The following is a 12,282-nucleotide window of genomic DNA, read 5'->3' as shown; positions in this document are numbered from 1 at the left end:
GAAGTTCATCTAAAGATCTGTGCTTTTAAATGCATACACTATGTAAGGAATAATGTTAACATATTTTTATTATTTTAATTTAAGTTGTAGGGTAAAATGGAAACCATTAATGTCTGTCTAAATGAGATTTAAGATGTAGTCTTAATGCAAAGTGAGAAGAAATTTCTGGTGTTTGCCTGCTCATCTTTGTAACTCTCCTGACTAAGTATGTTCACATTCAGCAACCAGTCTTGGCTCCCGCTTCCGTGGGAAATATCAAGCTCTCAGTGCTACATTGGACTGGGGACATAAATCTGGCTTCTATTTAAGAAAAAGTATCTAATGAAGCAACTCAGAAAACTAAGAAGACAAAGACAAATGAATATTTAAGAGCACCTATTGTGGCAGGGATAAGATGAGGACTTCCGTCATGGGTCACAACCATGTGGAAAAGGGGCTTGTGCAACTCCCTGAAGCTATAAGCCATGTCGTGTAGGACATCATAAGACAGATGGGTTGTAGTGAAGAGTTATGGCAAAACGTGGTCCACTGGAGGAGGAAATGGTAACCCACGCCAGTATTTTTGCCTGGAGAACTCCATGAACATTATGAAAAGGCAAAAGGATATGATGCCACGAAATGAACCCCCCCAGGTCAGAAGGTGTCCAATATGCAACTGGGGAAGAGCAGAGGGCAATTACTAGGAGCTCTAGAAAAAAATTAAACAGCTAGGCCAAAGCAGAAACAACACTCAGTTATGGGTATGTCTAGTGGTGAAGGTAACATCCAATGCTATTAAGAACAATATCACATTAAAACCTGGAATGTTAGGTCCTGAATCAAGGTAAACTGGATGTGATCAACAGGAGACAGCAAGGAAGGACATCAACATCTCAAGAATCAATGAACTAAAAAGGACAGGAATGGGGGAATTTAATTTGGATGACAATTATATCTATGACTGTGGACAAAATCCCTTAGAAGAAATGGAATAGCCCTCATACTCAACAAAAGAGTCCAAAATTCATTACTTGGGTACAATCTCAAAAATGACAGAATGATCTTGGTTCATCTCCAAGATAACCAGAGTAACAGGTAAGTTTGGTCTTAGAGTACAAAATGAAGCAAGACAAAAGCTTACTAAGTTTTGTCAAGAGAACACACTAGTCAGAGCAAACAGCCTTTTGCAACAACCCAAGAGACAACTCTATACACAGACATCATCAAATGGTCAATACTGAAATCAGATTGATTATATTTTTGCAGCCAAAGATGGAGAAACTCTATACAGTCAACAGAAACAAGACCTGGAGCTGACTGTGGCTCAGATCATCAGCTCCTTATTGCAAAATCCAGGCTTAAATTTAAGAAAGTAGGGAAAATCACTAGGCAATTCAGGTATGACCTAAGTAAAATTCCTTATGATTATATAGTAGAGGTGATGAACGGAGTCAACAGTTTAGATCTGCCTGAAGAACAATGGATGGCACTTCATAACATTGTACAGGAGACAGTGACAAAAACCATCCTAAAGAAAAAAAAAAAAAAAACGCGAGAAGGAAAAGTGGGTGTCTGAGGAGGCTTTACAAATAGCTGAGGAAAGAGGACAAGTGAAATGCAAGTGAGAAAGGTAAAGATATACCCCAGTGAATGCAGACTTCCAAAGAATAGCAAAGAGGGATAGGAGGGCATTCTTAAATGAAAAATACAAAGAAATAGAGGGAAACAATAGAATAGGAAAGACTAGAGATCTCTTCAAGAAAATTACAGATATCAAGGGAACATTTCATGTAAGGCTGGGCAAAATAAAGGACAGAATGGTAAGGACCTAACAGAAGCAGAAGAAATTAAAAAGAGGTGGAAGAATACACAAAAGATCTGTACAAGAAGGGTCTTTATGGCTTGGATAACCAGGGATGGTGTGGTCACTCATTTAAACTCAGACATCCTAGAGTGTGAAGTAAAGTGGACCTTAGAAATCATTAATACCAAAAAGCTAGTGGCAGTGATGGAATTCCAGCTGATCTAGTTCAAGTCCTAAAAGACGATGCTCTGACAGTGCTGCACTCAATATGACAGCAAATTTGGAAAACTCAGCATTGACCACAGGACTGGAAAAGATCAGTTTTCATTCAATCCCAAAGAAGGGCAACAACCAAAATATTCAAACTACTATACAATTGCATTCATTTCACATATGAATAAGGTTATGCTCAAAATCCTTCAAGCTAGGCTTGCTTCAGCAGTACATGAACCAAGAACTTTTACATTTACAAGCTGAATTTCAAATAGGCAGAACTGTGCATAGATCATATTGCCAACACTCACTGGATCATGGAGAAGGCAAAGAAATTGCAGAAAAATGTCTACTTCTGTTTCATTGACTACGCTAAAGCCTTTGTGTGGCTCACAACAAATTGTGAAAAATCCTTAAAGAGACAGGAGTACTAGACCACTTTACATGGCTCCTGAGAAACCTGTATGTGGGTGAAGAAGCAAGAGTTAGAACTGGACATGGAACAATGGACTGGTTCAAAATTCAGAAAGGAGTATGATAAGACTGTATTTTGTCATCCTGCTTATTTAACTTATATGCAGAGCATATCACACTAACATCCATACTAACCATACACCATACTAACATTCATCCATCATACTAACATAGCATACATCCATGCTGGGCTGGCTGAATCACAAGCTGGAATCAACTTTCCAGGAGAAATATCAACAACCTCAGATATACAGATGATACCACTCTAATGGCACAAAATGAGAAGGACCTAAAGAGCCTATTGATGAGGGTGAGAGAGGAGAGTGAAAACGCTGGCTTAACCCTCAGCAATAAAAAATCTAAGATCATGGTACCCAGTCCCATCATGTCATGGCAAATAAAAGGGGAAAATGTGGAAGCAGTGACAGATTTTATTTTCTTGGGCTCCAAAATCACTGCAGACAGTTACCACAGACATGAAACTAAAAGATGCTCTCACTGCTTGGAAGAAAAGCTATGACAAACCTAGTGTATTAAAAAGCATGGACCTCACTTCACCAACAAAAGTCCATATAGTCAAAGCTATGGTTTTTCCAGTAGTCATGTACAGATGTGAGAGCTGGTCCATAAAGACGGCTGAGTACCGAAGAACTGATGCTTTTGAATTTTGCTGAAGACCCTTGTGAGTCCCTTGGACTGCAAGGAAATCAAAGCAGTCAGTCCTTAAGGAAATCAGCCTTGAATATTCGTTGAAAGTACTGATGCTGAAATTAAAGCTCCAATACTTTTGCCATCTGATGTGGAGAACCAACTCACTGGAAAAAGACCCTAATGTTGAGATAGTTTGAAGGCAAAAGGACAAGGGGGTGGCAGAGAATGAAGTGGTTAATTAGCATCATGGAGTCAATGAACATAAATTTGAGCAAACTCCAGGAGATGGTGGAGGAATGAGGAGCCTTGGGTGGTACAGTCCATGAGGTAGCAGTCAGAAACAACTTAGCAACTGAACAATCACAATGAAGATGAGGACCAGGATATTTTTCTCTGGGTCCTTAAATCCTATTATGTTGATTATTGTCATGTATACACTGAAAGTTTCACTCAGGTAAAACGATTTCTGATTTTATTTGTATGATCTTGAATTTTTAAGCCTCCTTCATTTGCAATTTTCACAGTTTAAGGAGTACAACTAAATGCTTAACCATTTGCACTTATATATAAACCAGATCTTGAAATTTAATATCCTAATTTTATGTATTTAAAAATTCTATCTCAGTTGTGAAAATCTGTAGCACAAGTTTTATTAGAATTTTCATAGACTGTTTTAACACTATATAAATTTTATTTTCAAAGGAGATTTTATCTCCTATAGGATTGCATGTATCTTGATGGCTTAAAGGGATATTCATGTTGTAAGTACCGTGTTCAATAACTAATGCCTTAGTATGCCCTCACAGTTAGCTCCTGGAATGAATTTGGATGAGGGAATACAAAAAAAGGTGAAGAAATATAGAACTACTTGGAAAAGATATAGAGATTTTGTAGCTCATCCTTCAATTGGGATATTAAATAATTCAGATCACTATTAAGAGAGTAGAAAGTAAGTTTACCCTAGTCAGATGTTGGTTGTTGTAAACTCAGTTTGTTGACAGGAAGAAGGTATAAAATCTTTAACATAAAGAAAATCAGATTTTTTCTTGTTAAATCAAAGAAATGAGCAATTAAATGACATATTTCACATAAGACTATGATTGTTTCTTCTGCCTACATGTCTCTTCCTCTGTATTTGAACCTAAATGGTAGAAGCAGCAGGAGTGTAAGGAAAACTGTAGTCAAGGATGTGCTCTGAGAAATCAGTGGACTGCTTTGACTGGTCAGGTCAATCAAAATAGCCTGTGCATAGTGAAACATCCTAAAATAATTGTATAGAGACTGGCAATTTGGGGAGTATAATTGCCAAAACATGTTCTGTTGTTAATTTTATATTTCTTGAAAGGAAAGAGAAGGGAGAGTTTGGCCATAACTTTAACCCTCAATCCAAGAAGGGATTAAGATATGTTGTTCTAGCCAGTAATTAAAATCATGAGTCATCAGACTTTTTGCAATCAACTATTGATATATTGCTCTTCAATTTTCACTCAGACTATGTATCTCTTTATATTTGATTTTCTTCACTTTAATACTTATGTTAATATTTCCTTATGTTCCATTTAATTCAATGGAAGTCTTGTTAGTTGGAGACAGCAATTAAATCATTGCTGGTTGATCTTCACTTAATTCAGACATAATGGTTGTTCAATATACCTGATAAACTTCCATTGTGATAATTAAACATTCAAACAATCATGTGAATTATATCAAACTTTAAACTTATTATAGTTATATCCTTAATTCCTTATGGCCTCCTTGAGTACTCTTCCACAACAGACAACTGTTTGGTTTCTGAATTAGTGGACATGCTCTGAAAATTAATTTAATTTCTTTTTAAAGGGAAGGAGATAGCTCAACTTTTGAACCCCAGTGTTACATTTAGGGCAAGAGTAAGACCAAATTAAAATTGATTTTACATTATGCATCTAATGAAATATATATATATATATATTTCTAAAGGTTTTTGCTGTAAAACTTGGATGTTCCAATTATTATTACTGATAGTTAGATGATAAAGTGCTATGTGGTGTTTATCCAAATCCATAACATGACACAGCTCTTTTAAAAATCTCTTTGCTTGTTGCAATACTAGCAGTCAATTTAGTAAGTGGTGTGGATACCAACCACTAATTTTTTTCATCTCATCATCTTTGAAACCCAGAACCTAGTTGAGCACAGAGCAAGGTATTTCCTACTGTTAAATTAGGAATTTAACAAGTCTGTGACTTGTTTCACAAATAGAAAAAATACACCAAATGAAAATGAATGATTGCTAATAGTTTCTCTCTGTTGTTCCCCCCATTTACATTCCTTGAAATAACGTGTATGTTATATCCAGAATGAGCAAAAATCCTGTGGGTCAGGAGCTAGTGAACTGTTTAACCAGACAACTTGAACTAAACAGTTTTTGTTTATCATTTGAATTTTAGGTGACAAAGACTCAAATTATTGGTTAATATAGGGATCTCACAATATGGTAGAGATCACGTGATGCCCTTACCAAATCATTATATTTTACTTCTGGAAAATCAGAGAGACCATGTTTCCCATGCTTGCATCAAGGTAGAGCTGTAAGCAAAATTCTAATCAATTTAATATGAGCAGAACTGATCTCCATTCTGTCTTCCATCACAGATGTCTAAACGCAAGAGATGTATTTAAGGACTGTGAACTCCATGGAAGGTGAACCCCTTGGAACCTAGTCACTGAATCACTTTATGAACATCCAGATGGTTCAATGCATGCTACTTCATGATTATTACCAGACCCATTGAATGTGCATCTTCCAATATGTCATTCCTTTATAAGTAGTCTATATTTAATTAAGAGATTAAATTAAACAAAACCAAAGACAACCCCCATATGCATTTGCATAAAACATAGAACTAATATCATATGCTTATGTACACTTTGAATGTTATTAGGCAAACAAAATCTTTAGGTATTCATTTATTGTACTATAATCATGAAGTTATGATATATAACATATTAAAGGAGTATATTCTATTCCTCCTTTTTTTATTTACTTATGAGTATATAATGAGCATATAATGAAAGAGTATATACTCTTATTCTTCTTGTTATTTACTTATGACTTACCATTAGAACTTTTTTTAGGGATAGATCTTACAACCAGATCTTACAACCTCTCACTTCCTCAACTTGCTCACCACTTTATTAAATATCTGATTTTTGTTCTTCTTTGAGTTCCAAACCCAGACTATACTTAGGAAGGGACAATTGGTACTGTGTCCTAGTTCACAGAAATTTAGAGGGTACAGGCATGAAAATAATAATTTTAAAGAGTTAGTACCTATTTAGCAAGAATGATTAGCTAAAATAGGAAGTTACCAGATGGCACACATGGTTAATAACATCCATCTGTGAGCCACATCATGAATAACAGAGTTTATTTGAGGACACATTAGTGCTGCTTATACCAATATTAGAATAGATTGTCACACCTCTGTTGGGCCATGCTCTACCTGAAGTGTATTGCACACTTGTTCCTTAAGTCTAACCCTAGCATATAGCCCAACCCTATAAGTTTCTGTTCTTGGAGGAGGGAGAAACAAAACATAAGATTTATGAGGACAAGGAAACCATCTTTTCACAACCTCCATTGGCCCTACTTTGTATTCTTCCTTATGACTACCTATGTTTAAGTCTCATCTCTATTTCTTGCCATCTGTATGACTTAGACAAGCAAGTTAATGTCTCTGCATCAAATCACTCCGTCTTATCCCACATAGAAAATGGGGTTGATGATAATTATATTGCCTACCCATGAGGGCAGTCAGGAAGTGGAAACATTCAATTTTAAGATATTTAGAACAGATTTTTGAACATAATAAGCATCATGTTTGTTTGACTGATTTAACATCTGTGATTGGCTTTGTTCTACTTCTAATATTTAAATAGAATAGTTGGCTGTGTGAAATCTGTAATATTTTCTAATAGTGGGATGAGTTAAAGCTAACTTTTAAATGAGTCTACAATATAACAAAATGCATTAGCATGTAACTAATCTGGTGTGAATTGGCAGAAAAATATAATGTGAGCTGTTATCCAAATAAAACAAGCTTGGAGACCATGGAATCTATAAATTTATATATACTCCATAATAGAGATGCAGATTTATTTTTATCCTGCTTATAATGTAAGCAATATCCTGTCACTACAGTCCATTTGATTTAGTTCCTGCCATGAAATACACTAGGAGCGATGAAAGGTGAATGGTACATAGGTGAATTGCCAGAGCCTTCTTCAGGTTTCCAGAATAACTTAAACTTGTGATACAACCAGAAATATCAATATCACCTTGTTTTCAACTACAGAGTATCACCATTATCATAAAAAACATAGAGACTTAATGTGCATGCAGGCGGAATTTTTTTTTTTAAGTTTGGAAGACTATACTCTATAGCCATTCTCTTTAACTATAAAAGAGGATATTAAAATAAGTCATAAAGCACTCATCAGATTTTAATAAACTTAAGAATATTTACTAAGGGGTATATATTAGAATAGTGTTTTAGGGTAATATTTGTCTTTTACTTGGAAATCACATTTAAAATTTTTTTGATAGCCTGTTGTGTTTTTTGCCTATAAACATATTAAAGTTATTACTTTAATTTTATATGTAAAATCACACATTTTGAAATTTGAAGTTTTCAATGAAGCCTCAATTCTATAGAACAAAATGAAAAGTAGTCTGTCCTTTCTAAAGCAAATATGGGTCACTGTTCAGTTTGTGATTTTGAGGACTAATTTCTATTTTCTTAGGGTAAATATGAAGTTTATAATTTAAAAACAGCAGGAAAAAATGGTCTGGGTTCATCTAAGGTACCTATTATGTAGAAAGAAAGTATTGGGTCTTAGGTAAAATAAATGTAAATATATCTGTGAGAGAGTGCACGTGTGTGTGTGTATTTAAATTCACTATTCAAGTTAAATGAAAATTATTTCTATAGCTCCTCAACTCCTTTTCATCTTTCTCTTTCATTACCTAATTTGTCCCTATCTTTGCTGTTCCACCATAAAAAGATTATAACTTGGACATATTCATTACAAATATTTGGGGGCATATTGCTATTGTAACTTTAGCATAAGTGGATAGAAATGGACCAAAATGTGTTCTCCATATATCCTCAAGAGATATTTGTAATTGCTCTATTTGGTAAGGCTAGAAAATCATGGAGGAGCAGTAAGACGGGATTTGATCTGACTGTGTTTATAAGCAAATTGGTTTTATTTCCTAAAACATTAAAAAGAGGTGAAAGGAAAAATAAGAAAGCCAACCAAAGTATCTAATTAATATAAAAGAAGTTCTATAATATGGGATGAATATTATAGTCAAATTTAAGGTAGGAGGGAAGATAAAATGCTTTTTTATTCAATGACCTGGAATAAGTTGGGAGAGCATAGGTTATAAACAACCCCAACACCTTGCTCACTTAATACAACAAAAGTTTATCACTTACCTCTGCATAGCCTGCTACTGGTTTTGGTGACTCTGGAGGGCACTGCTTTCAAAACATGCTTTCATTGTGACTAAGAAAGAAGAGGAGTCTGTGGAGATAAGCATCAGCTTTGAAACACCCACTTGGAAGTAACACACATCACTTTGTTCCTTGTACAAGTAGGACCAAAAACTTTTATTAAAGCAAGAAGTTAAAAGGATTTCTTTGTAGAAGTCTAATGGAATTTTCGTGTGTTTGTTGTTGTTGTTGTTTGCCGGGGTCCAGCCCCAGCTGATCCAGGGTATTCGAAGGAGAGACGGCATAGGCGAGGGTCAGGAAACAACTGCTTAATTAAACGTTAATTAAGGAATAGAATAAGGATAGCTCAGTAGGAAAATTCAGTGGAGAAAAGAGGCTGAGTAGCTTGGTTTACGCGGGAGACCAATAAAACTTCAAGACAAGAAGTTTGCACCACTTACGTAGGCCGCAGGCGTCCTTCCGTTCTCCCGAAGGAGAGGAGACACTGAGGACTCCCCGGTCGGATCTTAGAAGCCCAGGCATAATTAGTAAGCATGGTGGGTTCCGCGCTCCAGATGGAGACTCAACCAGAGTGAGAGAGAGAGAGACATGGGGAGACCAGTCTTTCGAGGAACTGATCCCAATTCTTTATTTTCCATGGTCTACTTTTATACACTGAGATGTTATGCAAAAGTCACGCGGGGTCAGCAGTCCTGACTTTTATCAAAGTCAGGTGCTTCATACAAATGTATACAGAGGTCTTAGGGGTGTTATATCATCTTCTGGCCGGGGGGCCTGCTGACAATTTACGACCCTCTCCTTGTGACAGCGGTCAGTCAACCAGGACACTTATTTCTCCAGGGGTGATTATTCTTAAAACAGACGCCACCCAAATAAAGTTACATTCCTATAGGGTGAGGGTATAGTGGGTTTTAGTTAAGGAAAGAATTTACTTAGCCTAAGGTCTAACATGATTGATATCAAAGGTTAATAATTATTTCTTTTATATATTCATTAATGTGTGTAAGGGCAGGGGATGTGGAGACTTAGCAGTAAACATTGGCTCAACAAATGAAAAAACCCTTTACCAATACAATTTCTAATCAGCCCATTATACTTATACTAATAATTTTCTAACTTTTCTAAAGAACCTGTTTTTAGAAGGTTTAAAGCATCTCGTGCCTCTCACAGTTGGGAGGCTGTGAGCAATCACATGTGGCCGGACAAGCCTGTCAGGCAGGCTAGAGAACCTTCAGAGGAGTTTGTAGGTTAAAACATTCCTATCACACCCAGGAATTATTATTAACTGGAGCTCTAAGTTAACTCCTTCTCCGAAAGAGGTGGTGGGGGACAGCCCCCCGTAAAGCCAGAGGTGTAGGTGAGAGCACAAAGTAGTAAAGTAGGCAGGCTCTGGTTATGGGGGTAGATGCTCGAGGATTTCCAGGGGGACTCCTGAGGCTCGATCCCGCCTTTGCGTATGTCAAGCCTCCTTCCTCATGACCTTTGCCATGGGCGGAGTGCCTCATGCCGGCCCCCAACAGTTGTTCAGTTGCTAAGTGGTGTCCGACTCTTTGTGACCCCATGGACTGCAGTACACCAGGCGCCCCTGTCATTAACTATATCACAAGTGGAAAGTGAAACTGAAGTCGCTCAGTCGTGTCCAGCTCTTTGCGACCCCATGGACGGTGTAGCCTACCAGGCTCCTCTATCCATGGGATTTTCCAGGCAATAGTACTGGAGTGGATTGCCATTTCCTTCTCCAGCGGATCTTCCTGATCCAGGGATGGAATCCAGGTCTTCCGCATTGTAGACAGAGGCTTTACCATCTGAGCCACCAGGGAAGTCCAGCTATATCACAGAGATTGCTCAAATTTGTGTCCATGAGTCACTGATGCTATATAACCATCTCACCCTATGTCATCTACTTCTTCTTCTGCCTTCAATCTTTCCCAGCATGAGGGTCTTTTCAAATGAGTCAGTTCTTTGCATCAGGTGACCAGAGTACTAGAGCTTCAGCTTCAGCATCAGTCCTTCCAATGAATATTCAGGACTGATTTCCTTTAGGAATGACTGGTTTTATATCCTTGCAGTCCAAGGAACTCTCAAGAATCTTCTCCAGCACCACAGTAAAAAAAACCAATTCTTCATCACTCAATCTTCTTTGAGGTCCAACACTCACATCCATACGTGACTACTGGAAAAACCATAGCATTGACTAGATGGACCTTTGTCGGCAAAGTGATGTCTTTGCTTTTAGATATGCTGTCTAGGTTTGTTATAGTTTTCCTTCCAGGAAGCAAGCATCTGTTAGTTTCATGGCTACAGTAACCATTCACAGTGATTTTGGAGGCCCCCCCAAAAAAATCTGTCATTGTTTCCAAAATTTTCCCCTTCTATTTGCCATGAAGTGATGATACTGAAGGCCATGAACTTAGATTTCTGAATGGTGGCTTTCAAGCCAGCTTTTTCACTCTCCTCTTTCATGCTCATCAAGAGGCTCTTTAGTTCTTCCTCACTTTGTGGCATTAGAGTGGTTCAGTTCAGTTCAGTTGCTCAGTTGTATCTGACTCTTTGAGACCCCCATGGACTGCAGCATGCCAGGCCTCTCTGTCCATCACCAACTCCCAGAGCTTACTCATACTAATGTCCATTGAGTCAGTGATGCCATCTGGCCATCTCATCCTCTGTTGTCCCCTTCTCATCCTGCCTTCAATCTATCCCTGCATCAGGGTCTTTTCCAATGAGTCAGTTCTTTGCATCAGGTGGCCAAAGTATTGGAGTTTCAGCTTCAACATCAGTCCTTCCAATGAATATTGAAAACTTAGGATTTACTGATTGGAACTCCTTGCAGTCCAAGGAACTCTCAAGAGTCTTCTTCAACACCACCGTTCAATAGCATCAGTTCTTCAGCTCTCAGCTTTCTTTATAGTCCAGCTCTCACATCCATACAGGACTACTGGAGAAGCCATAGCTCTGACTAGATGGACTTTTGTTGGCTAAGTATTATCTCTGCTTTTTAATGTTGTCTAGCTTGGTCATAACTTTTCTTCCAAAGAGCAAGTGTTTTTTAATTTCATGGCTGCAGTCAACATCTAAAGTGATTTTGGAGCCCCAAAATATAAAGTCTGTCACTGTTTCCATTGTGTCCCCATCAATCTGCCCTGAAGTGATGAGACTGGAGGCCATGATCTTCGTTTTCTGAATGTTGAGTTTTAAGTCAACATTTTCACTCTCCTCTTTCACTTTCATCAAGAGGCTCTTTAGTTCTTCTTCACTTCCTTCCATAAGGGTGGTGACGTCTTCATACCTGAGGCTATTGATATTTCTCTTGGCAATCTAAATTGCAGTTTGTGCTTCATCCAGCCCAGCATTTCTCATGATGTACTCTGCATATAAGTTAAATAAACAAGGTGACAATATACAGCCTTGACAAACTCCTTTCCTGATTTGGAACCAATCTGTTGTTCCATGTCCAGTTCTAACTGCTGCTTCTTGACATGCATAACTATTTCTCAGGAGACAGGTTAGGTGGTCTGGTGTTTTCATCTGTTATAGAATTTTCCACAGTTTATTGTGATCCACACAGTCAAAGGCTTTGGAATAGCCAACAAAGCAGGGGTAGATATTTTCTGGAACTCTCTTGCTTTTTCAATGATCCAATAGATGTTGGCAAGTTGATCT

The sequence above is a fragment of the Bubalus bubalis genome, chromosome 1, assembly GCF_019923935.1.
Source record: "Bubalus bubalis isolate 160015118507 breed Murrah chromosome 1, NDDB_SH_1, whole genome shotgun sequence".
Lineage (NCBI taxonomy): Eukaryota > Metazoa > Chordata > Mammalia > Artiodactyla > Bovidae > Bubalus > Bubalus bubalis.
The sequence above is the reverse complement of the archived record's forward strand: the minus strand, read 5'-3'. Positions refer to the sequence as shown.